Source organism: Caretta caretta, chromosome 13 (genome assembly GCF_965140235.1).
Source record: "Caretta caretta isolate rCarCar2 chromosome 13, rCarCar1.hap1, whole genome shotgun sequence".
Lineage (NCBI taxonomy): Eukaryota > Metazoa > Chordata > Testudines > Cheloniidae > Caretta > Caretta caretta.
The window spans coordinates 7,033,214-7,056,159 of record NC_134218.1 but is presented as its reverse complement, the minus strand read 5'-3'; the positions used below and the strand labels follow the sequence as shown (position 1 = coordinate 7,056,159).

The 22,946-nt window shown below is 41.8% G+C and overlaps 1 long non-coding RNA gene across 1 annotated transcript; it reads left to right on the top strand.

Moving 5' to 3' along the window:
* Nucleotides 1–434: 434 nt before the first annotated feature.
* Nucleotides 435–22,693, top strand: LOC125622337 (uncharacterized). Its single transcript, XR_007352715.2, has 3 exons — nucleotides 435–895; nucleotides 5,792–5,959; nucleotides 22,596–22,693. It is a non-coding gene; the product is annotated as an uncharacterized LOC125622337 (long non-coding RNA).
* Nucleotides 22,694–22,946: the final 253 nt, after the last annotated feature.

Here is a 22,946-nt window from a genome sequence, read left to right as displayed (position 1 = left end):
ATCTCTGCAAGCACCATTTTGGAAAAAGACAATAGACCAACCATCAGGGAGTACAGTTAATGTATAAAACAATTACTGCAGTCAAATGCTTAAATAAGAGCCATAGTGGTAGCAAATGTGTTACTGTACAAGGAAGTAGTTTACAATACACATGATATTTCATTTGCATTGTGTAGCGGCACTGAAATCAAACAGAAGAAATTCTAAGATGCAACTTGATCTATCAGTCTACTAGTTTTCCCTAATAGCCTTTTTCCTGAAGCTGAAATATGCCATGTACACACACACACCCCCCCCCCACGATTTTTACTTGTTATCCCTGGTTGCAGAAAGTAATATAGTTATTTAAAGCACACTCAATTACTGCTAGCTTGTTCCTGTCAGTAGTTGGCTTTCTTTTAAATACACATGCAGCAATCAGTCAGAAGAGATTTCTTTTATGTAGGCATTTTAAACAAGACTCTCATTGCCATTTCTGATGAGGATCTAACTGTTAATCTTTTATCTTGCAGTCAGCCATATGACTCTGCAGTGACTCTTCCCTGCTTGCGAGATTCCTGCAGTAAACAATAAGACTATATTTTTAACTCATCATGCATTTAAGATGGAGGCAATAATTCAGTTTCCAGTTTCTCGAGCATTTGGTGGATTTGACCAGCTTTAACGGCTACAAAGCTCTCCCTTTTATTTTGTTATCACCCAGTTCTTAACTTGCACTCTGCTTTGCAGACATGGTTAGAATTTTTCATTTTCTGTTTAATCCAAGTTCCTCGGTTGCTTGTGAGGAGGGACAACATAACAAGAACCAAAAAACATGGCAAAAGGAACAATGGTGAAAGGAAAACTGTGGGTTTGGATCCACTGCTAAACTAGTTGCAAGCAAGACCTGTGACTGGTGAGAAAGTTATAGAGGCATGTTTCTCTCTCAGAAAGGGTTTTGCTAAATTTTATTGTAGTTTAACTATGGGGTGGAGACATGAGCACATCTTTTTCTGTTTTTAATTTTGAATGTTCAATTTTTTATTGAAATTTCAAAATTTGAAAAATTTGGTTCAGCTCTTCTGTGCATATAGCGGTCCATTATGGGTTGGATTTTTATTTTCCATATGCTTGTGTAAATCAGAAGTCAGTGAAGTTGCACCAAATTTGGCATAAAAGAGAGGAGAAATGGTGGTGCAGTAGCAGTGTCTATTGTTCGGGTTGCCTAACATTTTCCAGTATAAACCCTTTGTTTTCCATTGCTTATAACTTTGACAAATGTTAGCCTGAAGTTTGAGCAAAACTGGCGCAGTCATTTCTCAAAACAAGATTACTGAAAAATAGGCAGCTTTCCTGATGTTAAAAAAAAGTTCTGGCTTATTTTTGAATAGCTTTGAACTATGTGTGTATATATAGATATATATATTTGCACTCTGTATAGGGATACACAGTAGCATACAGTGCTGACTTCTTTGGGTCTTGGATTAAGCTCTTTCTGCAGCATTGCCTTTTAGTTGTACAGCCAATACCTTTAATGCCACAAATACTGAGGTTAACTGCAAATTTGTATTTAGTTGTCTAAGCCAAGAGGCAAGTTTCTCGGCACCACAGCAGAATATTCACATAGAAAAGCGGCAAGGGGTGAGGGAAGAGAGAGAGAGAGAGAGAGAGAGAGAGAGAGTTTACAGTTGTAGTAAGAAACCCTTATTCACAGTGGCCTACAAGATCAAGAGATCCAGTGATTTGCCTGGGAGAACACAAACAGCCACTGGCTAAACCTTGATTAAAACCAGAAGGGCCCAATCCATTCTCAGTGTAACATTGCTGCCTCCAGTTGAATTACATCAGGGATACATTTGGTCCAAGATGTTTAGTTCAGTGGCCATTGTTATACGTCGGGTCCATTAGGGCTGCTAATGTTTATTATATCCCTTGTCCTATTTTTGTTTAATACTTAGACATTAAAATGTCAGCGTCAATTAAATTAGTTATTATCTGTGTATATGTAAAAGAGGCTTAACTATTAGAAAGAAAAAGGAATTGACCAGGGCTTTATCTATTTATGATGTTTGTCAGTAAAACCTTAACTCACAAAACAGTTGTCACATGGATTTTTAGTGCTTTTTTTTAATGACATGGGGGTCTAAGCAGCAAGTGTCATTGGCTTGTTTTAAATGAGCAGATATAGATATAAATGAGCAGATATAAATGAGTAGATCACTTATTATTGTTAATACTAAGATAACTGGCTTGAAGAAAATGATGCCGACAATGGACTGATTTTAAAATAGACAATGAAAAAATATCATTTTATTTATATTTAAACAATATTTGCTGGGTGCCCAATTTCAGAAATGGAGCCATTCACAAATGTAAATAAGAGACTCAACATACGTGTCTTTATTTTACTTAACATGCTTTTTATTTATTTTCGTTGCCCTCATGCAGCATCTTATTAATTGCATCAGTGCTCTGCTGTGCCATTTTACCATAAATTAAACCTCCCCCCTCCATGGTAGTTTGTTAAAGAAATGCCCAAGTTCCCTTTAGAATGGGAGGTCAACAGGTCATAACTTGTGATTTTGAACACAAGACAGACCTAATGTATGGATAATTTTCTGTTTCTTTAGTGGAACTGTTTCTGTGAGATCATCAGAGAATACAAAACTGATCCACTCTGCACAGCAACTTGGAAAAGAAAATATTGTCAGATCTATTATTTAGGCCCCCAGGAATGAGATATGTGGAAATTGCTAAACAATATCACCCTATATTTGATCTAAAGCTGTCTATAATATTAGATTTCAGATCACTAAAACAAACAAGGAAAATAATGTTGAGGAAATTATGAGAAATCAGCTTTGATTCGCTATGTGCAATATATTTTCTCCTCAAATTCTGTTTATCAAACTAATATTGACAAAATACTGATTTGCTTTTCCAGATCTCAAACAACTTCAGCAATATTTGCCTTGGACAAAAGGTTAAGGTTTTACAATACACTATATAAACAAGTGGATTTTTTTATTCTCTAGCAGGTCAAAGCTTATATTTAATGGCATCTAAATATTCCTTTGTAGACCACATGAAGGTTTCGTTGAAATAATCAGTAACTATTATTTCTGATTTGTGTTTAACTTGCTTTAAGGAAATGTTTGGTCTTTTCCCCTCTAACAATGAGTTGTTACGTATATAAGGGGCCTGATACAAAGTCCATTCAAGTCATTTTGAAGTCTCCCATTGATTTCAATAGGCTTTGGATCAGGCCTGTAATAAGCAATAAATACCCTGTAAATCACGGAAGAAAATGTAGAGCAATACTAGCCTGTACCTCAAGCTTTCTGCTTATACAACAGTGCTTTCGCTGGTGAGCGTACGAAAGGAAACAGTCTGAAGTAGGCCAAAAAAGGGGACATGGCATGCTGCATGCATCAGTTCATTTTTAACTTAACTGCCTCACCAGCTCCTGGGAGCGATACCCTTGTGCTTCACATCACCAAAACCATCTGCTGTAGTTGTGCCTAGAATCGCCGAGTCCTCTTGAGGCAGCAGGGGGAAAAAGGCAAAGTGAAATTCTTCCATGGAAATAATGATATTAATAACAACAAAATCTTTAACCCATTCAAACCTGGAAAAAAGTTTTTGCAATACAAGTCCACTTTGCCTGCAGGCCTTCTGACAGATTGGACTGTCACTGAAAAAAAAGCATTGAAGCAAGTTGGTGTGTTGATGTTATCCAGAATGTTAGAGCAAGTAAACTGCGTGCAAATCAAAAATGCCAACAAAGAAGTTAAATTCAGTGTCAGAATCTAGTTATGAGTCACAGGCAAGAAATGATCATAGTTGTTTTCAGCAGTACCCGCTATGGACTATGTATGCGTCAGCTCTGATGGTTGCATCATAATCTCCTATTTCACACACACACACACACACACACAATTTGCTTCGCTCTCTCCGTTGTGTTTAAGTAACAAACATTGAGCTACGGAGGTTTTGACATGATGAATCTATTCTCCCAACAGTGCAGAAGCACAGCTCCCATTAACGGCGGTTACACATGTGCACAGTATGAATGGGACTCACATCTGCATAATGAAGGGACGCATTGCCCTCCGCAATACTTCTGGGCAAAGTATGATGAGTAAAAGATGAACTAGCCACCTTTAGTTCTGGATTTACTGCCTTTGGCGATCCTAAGCCAACCCTTTAACATTACAGCATTTGAATGTAACTTTGGGGATTAATAAACTGTAGAAGTCGAGCCCTTTACTGTCCGGAATATAGTAGATGTTGTCAGCACTAAAACTAACATTCATAAAACATGGAGGAAACCACTTCATCTAGCTAAAAACCAGGCTCCAGGTTTATAGGGTTAATTCTTTGTAAAACAATGCAGACATTGCTTTGCTGTTCTGCCTGTGAAACAGGATCTCAGGGAGTTAAAATGAAAAAAAACCTCCTCATGCATTTTATGTCACAACTTTCCCTTTATGTGTGTGTGTGTGTGTGAGACCAAGCCAAGTTCTTTTTTAGCTCTACCCTTTTGAAAACTGCTGGTTAAAGATAAACTAAAATGCCAGAACTGAAATTGCCCACGTTAGCCCCCAAGGCAGCCTGCACTGTCATCTTTCATTAGATACTGATAGACCAAAAGCCCAAGGCATAGTGAAAGCTGGTTCCTAAGAAAGGGCTTGGAGCCAGGATCTGCATCTCAGTGCTGTAATCTTGCATCTCTGTCCTTTTAGGTTTGAGCTGAGCAATACTTTTTTGGACACGTCTGCTTTCATGCAGCAAATTTACGTCTTAAAATCAATGGTAAATTGTAATACAGCATTCCATAGAGTCTTAAATTGTCATGACAAACGGGTGCATGTTTTCCGAGGCATCTGATGGCTTTGTCCAGTGTCAGACCTTAGATCGTGGACTAGAGACGCTCAGCGCCGATGGCATGATAAAAACTATTGTGAGATGTGTAAGTCTAACATTCTTTATAAATTAAGAAACCTTTTTAAAATCAAATAATCTTCCCCCCAGATGAATGCTGTATTTTCACACTGATTCTTCAGTTGTTTAGAGCTCAGTGCTCTTGCCTTGCGGCTTTTACTGCTTGGGCTATGGGCGAAGTGAAGCTCAGAGATGAAATATTTTGTCTAAAATAATGTCTGTTCAGAGAGCTTTATAAAACCTAAAGGTCAGTGACTTTCCAGCATCCCTTCACTCTGCGTTTGAACTAGAGATGTACTATGGTTCAGAAAATGGTGGCGACCCCTGATCTAGCTGGTCTAAGATAGGCTAGCTATTTTACTAAAACAGGGGGGTCAGGAACCTTTTTAAGGGAGTGAACCAAATCTAATCCACATGGATATGGAGGACATCAGATTGAGCTGCTTTTGAGGTCGTGAGCCCCCAAGGGCAATCTTTTCGCATCTGATCAGAAGCATGGTATGTGGAGGATAGAGGAAGGGAAGAAGCATAGAAGCACTTGGCTTGACTCACACAGAGAACTGGTTTAGCTGTAGGAAAAAAAAAAACATTTAATGCAGGGAAGGGGGCTGATCAAAGCAAAGGTTTTATGTAACAAAATGTCAGTTAACCTGGTATTTATATGGCATCCTGTATTAGAATAAATTTGCCAGTGGGAAGTTCTGTAAAAATGCAGGCAAATGTACCAGGGTCAACCAAGACCACAGGGCCATTTCACAGTGTGAGACGGGGCGTTGTGGAATACATCCCCAGGCCAGTGAGGAAGCTTTAAAACTGTGCTTGGATTTTCTAACAAATGGAATTACAGAATATCTTCCATTTTGTTCAGGTGAATTTACTACCGATGAAAGGTGGGTAATTGATGTGAAACAACTGAAACAACCGAAACAACTGAAAACTTCTTTTGATCTACAGAACAAGTCAAGCACAGGGTCAGCGCTCTGCTTTGTTCTACCATCCAGCCATTTCTGGGATTCTCTGTAGAAGTGGAAGAGAGGTAGGTTAGTCTCTAGCCACAGACTCAATGAGGCCAGGATTTCACCCACAGATTTTTAAGGCCAGCAGGGCATACTGGCATTTGGCGGGACCTCCTGACTAGCACAGATCACAGAATTCTACCAGGTAATTCCTCCATCAAACCCAATACCTTGTGGTTGAAGGACAGCATCATTTTTAGAAAGATATCCAGTCTTGATTTTAAGACTTCAAGTGAGGGAAAATGCACCACATCCTTAGGAAAGGTGTTCCAAGAGTTAATTATCCTTTCTACTAAAAATGTGGGCCTTGAATTTGTCTCGCTTCAATTTCTAGCCCTTTGGATCTTGATATACCCAGATGAAAGAGCCCTCTTAGATCAGATAGCATCTCCCTGTGTAAGCAATATCTGATAGCACGGGGCTCTTTAATCTATCAAACAAAGCCATAACAACATCCAATACCTCTTTAATGTGAATATCAGCAAGGGTGCCAAAGATGGTGGCGGGTTTTGTGACATAGACACCCATCCACTAGAAACTGTACCAGGACCACAAATAACTTCAGATAGGTGGCCAAAGACTCTCAAGAGGCTGACCACATTTGCTCATCTACACTCCTGGGTGGGATTCCAATTGGTGATTTAGCATGGCAGGGCTCCATATTCCATTACCACTCCCATAGGAGACTTTTTTAAAAAAAATGTGGGTTGTGATGAGAAAAGTTGGCTCCTCATTAAGTCTTTAGCTTTCTGACTCTTTTTACCTTTAGATTTCAGGTTTTAGGGCACTTTGCTGGATGCTTTTGAATTAATTTATGTTGCTCTGCATACCGCACAAAGCAAACAACATTGCATGGCAAAGCTCAGTGTATTTTCTGTGGGCAGCGGGCTGGGCTACTTCACTTCATACGTCAGTTGCAACTGATTGAATACATTAAACTGTAACACAAAGTAAAGAAGCCTGGAAAAATATCTTGTTCCAAAAGTTATAGGGCAAGGCCAGAGGGATTTCATTTTCACTGCACTACCATTTCACAAGAGGCTTTAATAATGGAGCTACGTTTAGCAGAACACAAGTAAAAGCTTCTGACAACGCTGTCTAGGCACATTTCAGTTCGCTGCCAGGTCACCAGCTGCACTGCAGTACTGCATACCTCCAGAACAGGAAGGGACGATGGAGGGCGTATTTTTGTTTTTGAAAAAAAGTTTCTGCAGTGTAGGAGGGCCTCAGTGGAAGGATCATTTTTAGTGAGAGTCTCCGTAGGAGCTTACGAAGAAGAATCAACTTGGTTGTGCTACAAACATTTTAACTACGGATTTTATTTCTCTGCCTCCCGAAGACCTGCTTCATCATGCAATGAGAAAAGGCCATGCTGATCTTTGCTCAGATAGTGCCTCTACCCCCTCACCTTTTCAATTTTTAACACTTTTGCTCTTTTAATTCATGTTTTATGTACCGTGGGGGAAATTTCATCTTCCCAGCCTGTTGCCATAGGCTACTCATCTGGGATAAAGGAGTTTTAATCTCACATGTAATGACCTAAGTAAAAATCACAGGAATGAAAGTTAATAGCAACAGCCGCATTCTAGGTCCTGCTCCTACCGAGTCTATGGCTTATCAGTCAAGCTTGATTTCATGGGCCATGCAACTCTATCTGCTGCTTTTATGGCCAGGATCACTGGGAAAACCTATGGTAGAGCAACACGGTTGTCAGTTAAGTGCTACAGTGTTTTTAAACACCAGTGCCAGCACTGCCAAAGAACACACAGAGCATCTTGTCCATGGCATGAGCTCAGCGGATCCTGTAACAAACCAGGAATTACAAGACTAGATCTTCCAAGCCCATGGGCTGTCTAGTGGCAAGGGAATCTGGCTGCCTTGCCCTGATTTACACAGGCAATGGGGTTGTGTGTTAGTTCTTAGAACCTCTCTAGAGCCTAGAAGCCTCAAATCAGGTGGAGGTCTGCTGTGTTAGGTGCCTTATAGAAACATATGATGACATAGTCCTGTCCCAGACAATTTACATTCTAAGCATGAGGTGTAAATCAGGGTCTGATTTCCTTAGTTTGTATTCTAGAGGCAGTCACTTAAACTGTTTGGGCCAAGTTCACTGCCACAGAAGGTCACACCAGGGCTGAATTTGTTCTAACCTATTAGTGGGGATAATAATACTTCCCTTGCATGGATGCTGTGAGATGCAGTTAGTTGGTGGGTATCCTGGGATGAAAGGTTCTATCCCTCCTCTCAACCACTGTAAATTGGGAGGAGCACCAGAACATCTGCACCACTTCAAGGGTCTTGTCTGGCTATTCTTTCCCCAGCCTGCTGTATCTGCTCTTCCTTATTCACGTAATACGAGTAGCAGGATGGCATAGAGCTCTACCTATACAGCCCATTACTGGGCATCTTGTTAAATGAACCCAAGATCTCTGTGCAGTAGGTGAGTATCACTATCTCCAGCTGAGGCAGGGAGAGAGAAGTCATTTGCTCAAAGTCACACTTCCAGGAAGTCTGTGCATGAGCTACAAGTTGAATCCAGATCTCCTGGCTCCCATTCTAGTGCTTTATTCACAAAACAACCTTCCTCCTCTCAGAAATACATATCTTTTGCTTTACAGAATTTCACACACAGTAGCATTTTGTTGTATGAAAATTCACAAATCCAAAAGTTAGTTTTATTCACAATTTTGGTGAAATGGGTATTTTAGCATAAAAAAGAAATCTGTTTCTAATGGAAATGAATGCCACCTTTGCTTGAATAGGCCCACTTTAGCTCTTTTTCAATCAGAATATTTGAAAAATCAGCTGGAAAATCTCCTGATCTTTTTTGAAAAGTGTGCTGACTTCAGACCCATTTTCATGGAAAATTTCACTAAACATTGACAGTGTGCAACAAGATGCTAAAAAAAAAAATTATTGGCACTGGTTCCCAATAATTCTAAGTAATTCAGTAAATCTCAATAATTCAGATGCAAAGCCAGGTGGGATGTGCACCTGCATAACTGAAAGTTGAATGCCTTCATCCCTGCTTCAGTTTCCACCCCTCTTTCCAGGCAGTTAGTTTTGCTCCAGCTTAGCTCAAAGCTTCCCAGCTGCTGTGGCATGAGAGTCCCAGAACAAGACTGACAACAATCAGTAATGCTACCCAAACTAAGTCCTTCCTCTTGTCTATAGGAGTTCCCCAGCTCTGTGGTAGTATCAGGGCAAAGGGAGTGGCTCATGCCCTCCCTTCTCCAGGTACTAGCCTGGGGACCCGAGCTCACAGAGCCGCTGCATTCTCTCATCTCAAAACTACCTTGTTTTTTCAGGGCTGCCTGTTGCAATAACCACAGAGGTCAGCCCTTTTTTTCCTGCAGTCCTCTACCAAACTGCAGCTTCTCCTCAAACCTGTGTGAGGAGCCCTGCAACCCACCCTCTAGACTTTCCCCTCAACCCTGCTCTGCACCCTACTAAATGGAAGCCGCTTCTTTTATAGCAGGCCTTGCTTTCAGTCTGCAGCCACATGACCCCATGCAGTCAAGTGCTTCCTTTTAGTCATGTGCTCCTTCCAAGGACTACAACTCCCAGAATTCTTGGCTTTAAAGGAGTCAAACCTTGGAACAGGATATGCCTTTAAAGGGGCACTACGCCCTATGACAATGGATAGCACCACTGAAATCAATGCCATTATACTGGTGTAAAACTGGTGCAAAACTGGTGCAAGCGTGAATCAGGCCCTTGAATTTTCAGTAAGCTTGCATTTTGTTACAGATATTTCACACAGACCCAGTATTGTCAACCCCCAAGTCTACAAAATAGCATGAATCAGCTCCCCCATTACCCCACCCCCGCAACATGGTTGGCTTAAAAATGGAGAGGTTTTTTTTAAAAATAATACAGTATGGGTTCTCTTTATCTGCCTTTTAGTTATTGAGCCTTTAGGGTGCATGCAGGTCACAATTCCAAGTTTTCTGCACACACATGGGGGCGAGAAACACACTTAAAAATGAACTAAATAAAAGCTGCAATTCTCATGACACCCCAGAATTCCAGGAGCTGGAGCTTTTAGAAAGCCTCCAATATTGTGAGACTCATGATAAAATCATGAGCGCTGGCAACGCTGCGCCCCTAGTGAGGCATCCTTCCCGATGAGTGTAGCAGCTTCATTAACATGCATGCCGTATGCTCATTTGCTCCTCTATTGCTTTGATGTTAATTCCAGTGTTTTGGTGCAATGTGCCGTTGTACTTTCTGTTCCCGGGCTAACATCGCTCTCTTCCACAGCTCACTCCTGCTCTTTGTTTCTTTCTCTATTTGGGCCTGTTCACCAGCCGGCCCCCTGATGTGGTCCAATAGCACTTTGTGCCAAGCCTGACTTGCCCTTCTGGTATTCCACATGTTGGTTCACCTGTCTGAACCTTCGCCGAGTGGAGTTGTGCTGATTATCTTCTGCAGCTGATTTACGTAGGTTTCCTCACTGGTCGGTTTCAGAAATCCTTTCACCAGCTTCTTAAACAGCTTGTACCCCCTTCCTGCATTTGGCAGCTCTTTAAGAGGAATTTGCAACTTCCGGTAACACCATAGAATATTTGCCTGTTCTGGGGCAGAGTGCTTGAAATTTCAGTGTAGCCTTCACTCACTGTGTGCTAATTGATTATCATCTAAAATTCTACATCTATTTGTATGCTGGCAGTGTAGATGTAATTTAAAAATAATTATTCTATTTACTGAATGGTGTGCATGTGATATGGAATAGGCTAGACCTGTGTTTCATACGTCACCCCTCATCTTCACCCCAGCCAATGCAGAGAGATCCAGATTGCACCTTCCTGCACCAGCCTGATGCACTGAGATGAAGCCCCTTTTTAGTCCATGACAGAGTCATGGGGTGCAGAACTCTGTGCAGGAATGAGAAAATGGGCTTTGAGTCTTCCCACGCTCAGGTGCTGGAACCCCGAATAAAGATGCAAATCATATACTGCATGCTGGCAGGGAAACCCTGTTAGTTCTAACCAGGAAATAAAAGCCAATGGATGGTCTCCCTTGAGCAGAAGGAAGTAGGGTCTGGGAAGAGGAGGTCCCACACGGAAACCTTACAAACAGCCAGTTGTGGGGAGAAAGCTTATGCTAAGAATTATGGTTTGTTATTATTTAGGTTACCAATAAATCCATACCCTAAGAATGGGCTAGGTTTGGATGATATACAGTGTATAATAGACTCTGTTCAAAGCTGGGTAGGAACTTTCAACATTGAATTTCATGTGCCATTTTGTTGCCCAGTCACCCAGTTTTGTGAGATCCCTTTGTAGCTCTTCGCAGTCTGCCTGGAATTTAACTATCTTGAGTAGTTTTGTATCAGCTGCAAATTTTGCCACCTCACTGTTTACCCCCTTTTCCAGATCATTTATGAATATGTTGAATAGGACTGGGCCCAATACAGACCCCTGGGGACACCACTATTTACCTCTCTCCATTCTGAAAACTGACCATTTATTCCTACCCTTTGTTTCCTATCTTTTAACAAGATACTGATCCATGAGAGGACCTTCCCTCTTATCCCATGGTTGCTTACTTTGCTTAAGAGCCTTTGGTGAGGGACCTTGCCAAAGGCGTTCTGAAAATCTAGTACACTATATCCACTGGATCCCTCTTATCCACGTGCTTGTTGATCCCCTCAAAGAATTCTAGTAGATTGGTGAGGCATGATTTTAGCTATACACTAATGCCCACATGGCGCATTTCCTGATGCCCATACCATCACAATGAACTGCTTTCTGCCTCCAGCTGATGAAGAAAACATACTACACACAACATGTGCATCTCCCTCACACTATAGTGCAAAACCTTAATTACAATAATTAGGCTCAGCTCTTATTTAGCACTTTTCATCAGTAGATCTCTGAGAGCTTTAAAAAGAGGTCAGTATCACTAACTGAGGCAAGGAGGGACGAAGTGACTTGCTCAAGGTGACCCAGCCAACCACTAGTGGAGATGGAACAAGAACCTAGGTTTTCTGAGTCCCTGGCCAGTGTACTAGCCTCTAGGCATACTGCCTCTCCCTGCAATGCATAACGCACCACACACTTAAACTGTGCACACGTCAGAACCGAATGTTTGCTAATGCTGAGTTTGTAATTGACCTTTTAGATATATATTTACAGTTGTAAGTGGTCAGTACCTATGAAAATCTACTGTTGTTTAGGAACCTAATTATGGATTAAGGTGGCCAAAATTAAGGGAGGCAAGTGTGAATATTTTGAACTATGTCTTTCTGCACGGACACTTACAAGAATGGACATTTTAATTAACCTGATTGAATGTCAGAGTCTGGGGGTTTGTTTTCAGGCAGCAAACTCACTGGGAGGCTGCACAATCTTCTTTCATTCTATTGGTGACGGCTTTTGCTGTCTGTTTGTGCAATAACCTATTGAACTTTTCCCGACTGTAATTCAATATAGAATAGATACTTGCGGGAGGCTTTTTTGGCAGGGAGCACTGAAGGCCTTAAATCAATTTCAGTTTTTCAGCTGTTTAATGCATTGATACCAGCTGGAAGAAATAAATGAATAAAAGGATCCATGTTACTTTTATTTATCCGGAGCTGAAGCTTCTTGGTCTTCCCTTTGTGATACCACATAGCGTGTGCCCATTGTCCCACCTTCACCTAGGAAACACAGACTCTTACACATTGACAAATAACTTTTTCAGTATTTTGTGTGTGTGTGTGTGTGTGTGTGTGTGTGCAAGAGTCTTTAGTCTTTTTATAGAAAGAGAAAAGTTCAGCAGGCCAGACAGAGGACTCACCCTACTCGAGAGGGCCAGCTGGCCATCCTAATGGCTACTGCAAAAATACTCTGGACAGCTCTAGGGCTCTGTAAGATCCTCTTAGCTATGGATGGACCACAGAAGGCCCCAAAACTCAGACCCATTGCACAGAGGGGGGTGTATTGAGGGGACAGGCTGTGGAGAGTTTGTATAGTGATATCCTTGCAAACAACAATATAAGGTCCCCGTGAAGGGGTGAAGATGAACATGGTGAGAGTGGCAGTAGAATACCCATCCTGAATTCTGCAGATCCACAGACCACAAATCCTACGTGGGAGTGAAGGGAAGTGAGTGGCCTGTAGTTACAGCTGCAAACTGGATGGCCTAATTCAACACTGGGCATGCGGAGGGGCGTATTGGGGCCTACAGATTATAGGAAGAAAGAGTAGGCCTCATCTCAGCTCTACCTACAGCAGCTGAACTCAGCTGGGGTGAAATTTACCCCAGCATGGTGGAGGAGGGGCACAAAGGCCTTCATACTGCGGAAACCCTGCACAGGGAATGCCTGCGGGTTGGCTGCCTGTGTGGCCACACAGGGATGCCTGCGCTTCAGGGTGGTTTGAGGCCAGGCACGGGGAGAGGATGTGGACCTGCACGTGTGTGGATTCGGTGACAGCTGGTTTCGCATTCAATTAGCACACATGGGGTACAGCTGCTATACCAGTCCCTGAAGAGAATGTGGGGGTGGGTGAATCAGAGGCTGCATGATGGCCCAGCTCCTAGGCCCTGGGATGATGATGGCCCCACTGACCACTCATGCTTTATGAGGGTGGCTGGAGAGATTTTCACCCTAGCTTGTTTTGTTTTTTCCCCCAGCCAAGCTAATGTTAAGGTAACATTAGGTGAACAGTGCACAGTGTTAACCCAGCAACGTTATCAGTCCAGGAAAGGGAAAAGCACATAGGTTCCTGCTACCATGGTTAATATATTATGGAGAGAAAGCACTTCACTGTGTAAGAGACAAGTGTGGCACATCAAAAATACCCCCAAAGGACAAGTGTGTCAATTGTTACTTGAGCAATCAAGCTGGTTCCAGTTTGCCTGGGGTGAGGAAGTGGCAAAAGGAGGGGGTCTTACTGCTAGAGTGATAAGTAACATAGTCAAGGACCCTTCTTTTCTGGTGAACTTTTGCTGTGAGTGAAAATGAAAACTGTGGGCCACAATAGAGCACTGAGGCTGACGTCCAGTATTCAACTCAGCATGTCGGATTGCCATGCTCAGCAGCTACTCTTACAATGGGTGAACTTGGGAGAGGCAGTTTGTCTGGGGGCCAGAGAAACCATCCAAAATAAAATATACAAAAGAAAACAAAATAAAATCCACTCCTGGCTGTACCAAACTCCTGGATCATACCAGTGTGCAGTGTTGTGGATGGTCAGGTCTACCACAGGAGTCCATAGTTCTCTATCCAACCAGCTTGGCTTCTACAGCCAGTAAAGGAAATTTTATTTTCCCAAACAGCTGTTTTGCTGGTAGGTTACATTTCACAAGGTTTTACACCTAGTTCATGCGGATCTATATATATTTGGAGAAAATCTCCAGTTTTGCTGAATAAACCTTGAAAAGTAAAAGACAGCTGACAGGATTTTCAAAAGCACTTAAGTGACTTAGGAGTTCAAACTCCACTGACTTTCACGGAGGCATTTTTGCAAACCCTACTCAGAAAAAGTTTGTTTTAGAATTTGCCCCAAGTGAAGAAGAGAATTATACTGAAGCAGTTAATATATTGTTGACTTGAGTGTAGGCTATGCTGGTTCACACCTGAGGATCTGGCCTAAAGGTTTAGTCTTCAGGTGGAAGTTCTCTCCTCTGGGCTAGATATAATATCCTGACATAGTGATCACCTGGAGGTGGATAAAACCAGAGGGAACAAGGGTGTATATGTCTGTATATGAATCGTAACATATATGTCTCTTTCTGTATAATTAAAAAACCCAAACTGACTCGAATCAAGTATTATGGTAGCAAGTCTTGCCAAAGTAAACACAGAAACAAAACCTATTTCTTATAATTAGCTGCTGCAGTGTAATTCTTTTGAAAGAAAGAAAAATTCACAACGTGTACTGTGTGTATGCAATTAAAAGGGGAGAAGCCCTGGTCCCCAAATGTTAGCAAAAATAAGAGGATTAAATATACAGTGCCAGGGTCATACACAGGGAAATAGTCCTGTAGGGTTTCTAGCAGATATTCTAAATGCAGGGTAGGGTGATCTTTCAATACTGGATCACATGGAAGGCTTTTTCCCCCTGTGGGGATTGCCTATTTACCTGTGACTGATCAGCAAAGATGACTGTTTTGTAGCAAGTCACCAAGGTTCTGTGAGAGGTCAGTATGAAATAACCATTAAAGAGACAACAAACATTACTGTAGATTGGGGTAGAGTAGATGGCAGTGAAACTTAGGCAAGGGGAGCCCTCTATTGTCCCCTTGAGTACAGGGCCAGTCTCCTGAAATGAGCTGTATGCTGGTGGATCTCTGTGTCAATGCACGGATATGTTGAAGACAGTGGGGCTTAGTACAGGAGCAAGGTTCTGCCTGCATCAGTTGCAGGATAGGGGCTGTGTGTGTATGTGTGTGTGTGTGGGTGGGTGTATGTACACACACACATATATTAAATATTAGGCATGGCCCTTTACTTCCCATTCCCCCGCCCCTTCCAACAGTCTTATAAATCAGGGCAGAATTAATTCAGGCACTGCGTTTTATCTGATAAACGTCAAAATATGTAAATACCGGGCTCTCTTCCTTCAGTCACTAAAACAAATGGAAAACACATTTATTAGCATAGAGATGAGTTTAATCAAATCAGTGGCGAGTACAAATTAGCCACAGGAAACGTAATGAGCTGGGAATTAATTAGCAGCATAATGATAATAACTTTGCCTGCTGATTACCTTGCGGCCATGGCGCTTCCCCAAGGGCCTTCCATGGGTTCTCCAACAGCTGATCTTTTCTGTTGCGAGAGTCCCTGAACTGGAACAGTATGGCCGACAATGCCTGTGCAAGAGACAGGAGGGAGAAAAAGACATGAAAAATACAACCAGGCTCACTTCACTTTTGTAAGCCTATCGCTTCTCGTTCCTTTCCCTACCGCTGTCCTTATTTATCCTTTCCATCTCAGAGCACTCCCCTTTCTCTCTGTTATTGTTCAATTGGATTCCTGCCCGGAGGAAATGGCTCTTGATAATGTGTAAGCTTTATGGATGGGGTAAAATATCTGAGCTACGTTTGCAATATGAACCAGGATGCACCGTCCAGCCATGGGGCTTGTGCTGCCGTGCAATGTCAGCTGGGAGAGCAGCCCATGCCAGCGTGATTATTTCAGCATTATTTCTGCAGTCTGCACCTCCGTGGCTGCTTTGAGCACGAGGCTGGCACTGGCTGACATCAGATCCAGCTAGTTTGAAAACAAATAAACACAAGGGTGCTTTGGAAATGGATTGTAGGTGTCTAGAGAAGGGCAGGAACAAGGTTTTCCCGGAGTCTCAGCTGGCATTTTCTCAAAGATGCAGGCAACAGGTTGGAGAGAAACAATTGGCTGCTGGGGCACTTTGTAAAGTGCTGGACTTGTAAATTAACTGTTTGACTTCTGTGGTGATGGAGAACAGTGGGGGAGGGGGGAAGGGTTGGATGGAGAAAAGGGTCAGTCTATTTTCTTCTATTTATTTATTAGTATTCCTTCTATCGCCCCCCCACTGTAGCACCTGCCTGCAAAATAATACTTGGTGCCGAAATAGAGCCTACCATTGGAGGAGATACAAGCACTTGATAAAGCTTCATGAATCATGCCTGGCAACACCCCTGGGAGGTAGATAAGAATTATTATTCCCATTGGCATAGAGCTATTACTCCCATTGGCACTTACGGCTAAAGTGTTCAAATTTGGGTGCCTAAAGTTAGGTACCTAAATAAGTAGTTTGATTTTAAATGTTGCTAAGCTAAACAATACAATTAAAAGAACCAGCCCACTTATTTAGATGTTCTTATAGGGATTTAGATGGTTGACTGCAGGCATCCAGGTTTAAATGTTTTGTTCAAGGTGGTTTCCCCAAGTCACGCAGGAGGTTTGAGGCAGAGCTGAGGAGAGAGAGTGTATTTTTCGGTTACCAGCTTTAGGCCTTCACTGCAAGGCCTCCTGTCCTCCCTTCTCTTGGCTATTTGGCTACAATCTGCACAAATGATCCATGCAACCAATACATACTGTTGGTGAGGCGGGGAAATAAAACTGAGCAAGGAGTGGGGCTGCCCAAACCTGATGCAGTGAAACTGACCCAAACAGAGAAATTTGGCAATTAAAAAAAATCAATTTTGGAAGGCAAGGAACAGAAGTTTAAAATAAACAGACAAACACAGAAGGATTTGCACATTTTACAAAGCATGCCTAAACAGACTACGGGAACAAGTCTGCACCACTCACACTAACTCCACAGGGGTTCAGAGAAGCAAGTTTCTATTTCTCTCAATACTGAAATGAACTGAAACCAAAATTGTGCCTTCAACTCCCCCCGCCCTCTAAACCTTGCGAAACCTCAAATCCAGATCTGCAGTTTGGGATTTAGACCCAGTTCTAGTGTATATTATTGGTGCCTTGACAGAACATCTGTATTTGGCTTTTGGATGTTCAAATAAACACTTAAGCACATAAATCCCAGATTTATACACCTAGGGAGAGCTTTTCAAAAGCACTCAGTATTGGCGTAACTCTGCTCCATTGAAGTCAATGGGATTTTACCTTTGACTTTAATAGGAGCAGTGTTAGGGCAATGCTTTGAAAATCCCTTCCTGATTACTAAGCTGAACATCCAAATGTGGGATTTGGAAGTCTCGTTGAAGTGTCCATGTCCGAAGGTTGGGCACTGTTTACTGTATTCTCATGCTCACTTGTACTCAGATAAAATTAAGGACTCCATTTTGAAACATCATTTTGCAAAGTCTGCTTGCACACGGGAAAGACAACACACAAAATCTACATTTGCCTAGATACAGGTATGGGTCAGTTTCCGTTTGCATGCAGTTATCTGTTTTGTTCTGAGCACATCTGAATTCTTTAGCAAATTGACTTTATAATGAATTGACTTTAGCAAAGCTTTTGATACGGCCTCCCACAGTACACCTGTCAGCAAGTTACAAAGTATGGATTGGATGAATGGACTATAAGGTGGATAGAAAGCTGGCTAGATCGTCAGGATCTATGGGCAGTGATCAACGGCTCGATGTCTAGTTGGCAGCCGGTATCAAGCGGAGTGCCCCGGGTCAGACCTGGGGCCGGTTTTGTTCAACATCTTCATTAATGATCTGGATGATGGGATGGATTGCACCCTCAGCAAGTTTGCAGATGACACTAAGCTCTGGGGAGAGGTAGATACACTGGAAGGTATGGATAGGGTCTAGAGTGACCTAGACAAATTGGAGGATTGGGCCAAAAGAAATCTGATGAGGTTCAACAAGGACAAGTGCAGAGTCCTGCACTTAGGGTGGAAGAATCCCATGCACTGCTACAGGCTGGGGACTGACTGGCTAAGTGGGAGTTCTGCAGAAAAGGACCTGAGGTTTACAGTGGATGAGAAGCTGGACATGAATCAACAGTGTGCCCTTCTTGCCAAGAAGGCTAATGGCATATTGGACTGCATTACTAGGAGCATTGCCAGCAGATCGAGGGAAGTGATTATTCCCCTCTATTCGACATTGGTGAGGCCTCATCTGGAGTACTGTGTCCATTTTTGGGCCCCACACTACAGAAAGGATGTAGACAAATTAGAGATAGTCCAGCGTAGGGCACCGAAAATGATCAGGGGGCTGGGGCACATGATTTACGAGGAAAGGCTGAGGGAACTGGCCTTATTTAGTCTGCAGAAGAGAAGAGTGGGGGAGGGGGGGATTTGATAGCAGCCTTCAACTACCTGAAGGGGGGTTCCAAAGAGGATGGAGCTCGGCTGTTCTCAGTGGTGGCAGATGACAGAACAAGAAGCAATGGTCTCAAGTTGCAGTGGGGGTGGTCTAGGTTGGTTATTAGGAAAAACTATTTCACTAGGAGGGTGGTGAAGCATTGGAGTGGGTTACCTATGGAGGTGGTGGAATCTCATCCTTAGAGGTTTTTAAGGCCCAGCTTGACAAAGCCCTGGCTGGGATGATTTAGTTGGCGTTGGTCCTGCTTTGAGTAGGGGGTTAGACTAGATGACCTCCTGAGGTCTCTACCAACCCTATTCTTCTATGATTCTATGCTTCTGCAGGCACAGCTGATACAGGCAAATGCATATATTTCACAAGAGCAACATTGGCCCATCGTTTAAAAACTTGTGGGAGACTGCAATTGTCTCCCAATAGGAGGTTTATGTGATGTGTGAACAGTACAAATATTTTCCTGGGAGTTCCTGCTACTTTTGGATTCGCTGCAGTGGGTTGATTGTTATATAACCTATGCTATTTATAATCTAGGCTGTGGGAGAATGAGAAGAAAGATTTTTGAATGGACTCTGATGGTACTTTTGGTATTTTTGTATGAATCCTCACTTCATGCATCATTGACCTAATAGAAATTAGTGGCTCAGTCTGGCTGCCTCATACAAACACCAAAAGTTTGCACATTTGTACCTACGTTCAGACTCTCTATTTGTTTGTCAATATTGCACCCACAACAATAGTGTTGAGTCAGCTCTTGATGAACCAAAACCAGACCCATTGCACGTACCATATGGTAATCTACATACCTGCAGGTAGTGAAGAGAACTTCCTTGACATTCTTAGGAGCAAACATCATCCTCTAGATCTTAAGACTTGATTGCACTAAGCCATCCTAGGCCTTCTCTTTGTTAAAAGTTGCACCAGTTCAGCTAAAGATGTCTTTTTAAAATCAATTTAGTTTAATTCACACAAATATTCTTAAATGGATTTAATAGGGGACTTGCACCATGTAACTAATTTGATTTTAAAAGACCAGGGTGCATTTCAATATTATAAAGACCTATGATTCATTCCCTTGGATAGATGTTTTGGTTCTTCAAAGTGCTACTTCCTTTTGCTACCTGCAGATGTGTAGGCTACCTTATGACGCATATAGCTGGCCAATTTTTGATTCACAAAGAGCTGATTCAACACTGATCTTAAGTGTTACTAACTGTGATGAAATATAGAGCCTTTTGAACATGAAGTCTACATCATGCCCCTTCATATTGAAGCATTTTATCCCTCCTATTAATTCAGCAGGAGGAAGAATTCTTCCTGCTTCATATGCAGTGAGCTAAATTCTATTCCATTTCACTGATGTAAATCTGGACTAACTCCAGTGCAGTTAATAAGCACAGAATTTGACCCATTATGTTCAGGGCTATGTAGACCTACAAAAGCTTTTAGGCAATCACCACTTTAAGCATAAACATGAAGGAATTTTGTTTTCATGCAATTTTCTTGCCAGTGCTTTTTCTTACAAATCTGTTCAGCTGTCATGTAAAATATGCCCTGGTTTGTGCTAATGTAGATTACGCATATTTGTCCTCAGTGGATGATTAAGTGCTCTGATCTTGACTGCTAAGTTAGCAGCAGGGTATCCCTGCAAAGGGATTGGAAGTCTCATTGGATAAATTGCATAGATGAAATTTGAGCTGTTACGGATCTGGTTTTCTTTTTCATTGCTAAGGTGAGTGCTGCCTTCTTTGCAAAAATAAACCTACCTTCTAACATATGACAGGGAGATACCTGGCCTCTTTCTGAGTCCTTCTTCACTGGCTGTACAGCAGTGTAAACCACTGCACCACATTCTAATTTCAGGTTTCAGAGTAACAGCCGTGTTAGTCTGTATTCGCAAAAAGAAAAGGAGTACTTGTGGCACCTTAGAGACTAACCAATTTATTTGAGCATGAGCTTTCGTGAGCTACAGCTCACTTCATCGGATGCATACCGTGGAAATTTCCACGGTATGCATCTCATGCTCAAATAAATTGGTTAGTCTCTAAGGTGCCACAAGTACTCCTATTCTAATTTCAGTGACATCACTGTAAATCGGGAGTACCTCTTTTGCCTTCAGCAGCTCACTCCTGATTTGCAATAGAGTCACTGAAAACAGAATTTGGCTCATTGAGTTCAGTGGAGTTACTCTCAATTTATACAGCACAAGTGAGAGCAGAATCAGGCCCATTATTTCTCAGACCCTGTGTTCTCCAGGCAATTTAGCTCATGCAGAACATGCAAGCCTTGTTATTAGAGGGACCGCACACCAACCAAACTGGAAAAACTCCTTCAGGGAATAACTGCTCGGCCAGTCTCGCTTTAATAGCACTGCACTTGTACAGTGTACACAAATAGATTGTTTTCTATGAGGAAGTGGGAGCTATTTTCATGCCTTATTTGCATAATGTCTCAAATATGATTAAAAAAATCAAGTTGCAAAGTGCTTTGTCATTTTACCATTCCTTTCCAAACCCTAGCAGCTGTGATTTGGAATTGACACAGTTAAAGGTATTTGAAAAGCTTAGAATTTCTTTTGACTTGTTTGTCTTTAAATCACATCATCATTTTAAAAGTAGAGTGTCTCTCTCTACTAATTGTGTTGTCTTTGGAATACTGCAGTGCTCAGAAGCAACAGTAATAAGTTCTTCAGAGGATTTTCAGAAGCATAAAAAGCTTTTGCTTTTTCCTTTCCAAAGCTTTTCTTTGACCTTCTTGGAGGCATTAAAAAAAAAAAAAGCTTTAAAAACCATCAGTATAAATTGATTGTTTACTGTGATGTTTGCAGCCTTGGGAGAGAGGTAAAAAAAGAATAAAGAAGAAGAAGGAGGAGAAGAAGAAGAAAAAAGAAAAACACAATCACCACCAGCTCCCAAAGAGGAACAGATGAGGTGTGAGCTCAAGAGAAAATATCCCAATTTTTAGCTTGATGCCGTTTCAGTGAAGCAGTGAGGTTGCAAAGATAAACAAATAAATAAGTATTCCAGGAGTATCAGCTGTGCACAAAGGTGCAGTTATTCTTGAAAACCCACATGCTGAGGGGTTGCAATGCTTTGAAAAGGAAAGTGTAAAAGCAGAACCCAGAAATATCACAGGGAAGAAATATGTATCGATGAAAAGTCTTGGTACAGCTTTATCTTACATGATAGGGCTATCATATTTATGGCTATTATAACATACCCATCCACCTACCCACAGAGTCTGAAGCAGGATTTCAGGTGACATTTGATGAAATCGCCCCATTAGATCACATAACTGTGAGCTGTTTCCTAAAGAACACAATGGCCTGTGGCAAATGTATGAAAGTGCTAAAATGTGTTAATGATGGTGTGTTATTATTGGGAACTAATGCTGCCATGAATGCATGTCACCACTGCGTATGTTCCTGCAGATGAGTTGGTAATTACACTTGGATCCAAAGTAATTACCATGAGACTTGCACTCTGGTTCAGCAGACAGAAATAACCATGTACTTTCCTTGTCCCCTGCGTAGTGCTTGCGATGTAAATTAATAGCCAGCCGCTACCATGAAAGTAAAGAGGTATTTGCCTTACAGTCATGCCCTTTTAAATTAAACATTGATGTTTCTTTTATGAGAGAAACGCAGGCTGCCTTGCACCAGTTTACCTTTTCCCACTAAAGTATTTGAACATTTACTTTACAAAACAAGATACGCTTAAGCGAAATTAATATTTATAGGTTTCCCATTTGTGCAATTTGTTATTTGACAAAATAACTTGAGCAGGTCTCTTCTTGGGTTTACTTTGCACTCTAGTTTAATTATTTTGCTTAGAAAAAAAAGTTAAGGCTGGAGGGAGAATGGGTACTTGGCTAAATCTTGTACTGTCTCCCTAAGTGGATGGAAGATAGATGCATAGAGTACTGGCCATGTGTTTTTCTGAATTTTTCCAGGTCACATCTGCCAGTGAGTTTCCTCTTTAACCTAAGAACAATAAACACCTGGACAGCTGCACCACCACATTAAGCACCTCTCCTGATGAACAGCTCCAAGGCAAGTCATACTAAAGCCCAGTGTTCACTCATGAAAATATACTGTTGCAATGTAAAGTTTTATTTCCCAAATGCCCATTACCGGAACATGCAGCAGTTTTCACACAGTGCCGCGGCATCCTGAATTTGCTCTATTCTTTGTGACTTAAAGCAAGACTGTGCTTTTGCAAATATGTTTCCTTCCTTCGGGGAGAAAGGTTGTTTTGCATGGGAAAGGAAAAATGAAAAAGGGTCCTGTGTTCACTTTCTTTT